This window comes from Etheostoma spectabile, chromosome 12, assembly GCF_008692095.1.
Source record: "Etheostoma spectabile isolate EspeVRDwgs_2016 chromosome 12, UIUC_Espe_1.0, whole genome shotgun sequence".
Lineage (NCBI taxonomy): Eukaryota > Metazoa > Chordata > Actinopteri > Perciformes > Percidae > Etheostoma > Etheostoma spectabile.
This window is the reverse complement of record NC_045744.1, coordinates 1,036,437-1,038,063: the sequence shown is the minus strand read 5'-3', so window position 1 is coordinate 1,038,063 and position 1,627 is coordinate 1,036,437.

Here is a 1,627-nt window from a genome sequence, read left to right as displayed (position 1 = left end):
ATATATATATAAAGACTTGAAAACCGAAATCTTTGAAGCAACATAAACATCTAAAAAGCGCCAAATGCGTCAGAAAAACAGGGACAAAAAAACAGATTACATACAGTGCATATGTTGTGGTTTGGTGTCTTGTCTTATTATGGTAGTCTGTTTTCCGGTCTTTATTTCTTGGCCTGGTTACTGTCATGTCTTGTGATTATTGTATGGTATTATTTTTGGTCCGGTCTTGCATATGTTCGGTTTCCTGTCTGGGTCTCTGTCTCAGCTTGTCTTTAGTGTCACTTCCCTTGACTACCTGATGTTTTCCACCTGTATCCCAGCCCTCTTGTCACCTGCCTCTTCTTACCTCGTTACCCTCTGGGTTTAGTGTGTGTGTGTCCCTTGTCCTGTGTCAGATCATTGTAGTGTTGTGTCTCCATGTGTTTGTGTCTGGTTCCTTGTTTCCTGGATTTTTGCACTCAGGATTTAGTTTTTGCCTGCCCCTCTCAGGACTTCCTTCATTTGTTTGTACTTTGCTTTTTATTTTAATAAACCTTAAGCTCACCTCTTGCCTGCCTCCTCTCTGCACTTGGTCCACCATTTCCATGGAGCTCATGACAACGTAAACATGAGTTTGTGCTGTCGGCTGGAATAACATAGTCAGTCCTTGGCCTACGTACAGTACTTCTGTGAAAGGCTCCAAGCTGTGATTGGTCAGGGTCCAACCAAGCCACCGCAGGATTGTATGACTCTATGACCCCCTTATGTGACAAAGTGACGATCTCAAAAGACAAAACTCTCATGTAACGTGATCCCAGAATAAGTCTGTCTCAAAGTCTAGCTTCAGCTCTACAATTTAAAAGTTTGGGTTTCATAGCAACATTAATCATGCCAACACATTATTGAAGAATATACTCACCTCCCTGTATAACCTGTACATAAACTTTGTTGAGATGGGGGAGAAACTGCAAAGTCATGTTTTTTTGCTCTTTTATGCGCTCCTATTTCCTTTTGGCAGCACTCATTGTAAATCACTCCAGATGAGGTTGTCAACTATAGTGTCTAAAAGGTAAATATCAAAATGTCCTGGTAATATATAAGTATAACATTTTGCCTGGGAAAGTGGAACAAGTTAGGAGTTCCTTATGCAAGCGTCTGCATTTTTCAACAACTTTTGACATTTTGTTGGCAATCAGCGTCCGTGTGAGTGAAACTCTTTGAACACATGCTTCAGTTTTCCGTGAGAGGGAAGTGCATCAAGTTATTGGTTTCCTTTTCCACTTTCACCTCACACACACACACAGTTTGGCTGAGTCACTCCCAGGATAAGTGAAGAAGTGGATGTTTTTATTTATTCTTAATAGCATCTACAATATGTATTTTGTTCAGTCAGTTATCGAGGTAGACTTAAAAGTCTTGCAAAAGGAAAGTTAGTAATTGTGCAGATGTTCTTTCAGCCACAGAACATGGAAGAATAAATGGATATGGACCAATAATGAAAACTTTCAAAACCTTTAAAGGCCAAACAACAAATGACTCTCAGACTTTAGAGGTTTCAACCACTTCAGCACTCAAAAAGAGCCATTTCAAAATGTGTCACTGCTGTTCCTTAATTTGTCCCATGACATGGTGCTCTTTGGATGCTTTT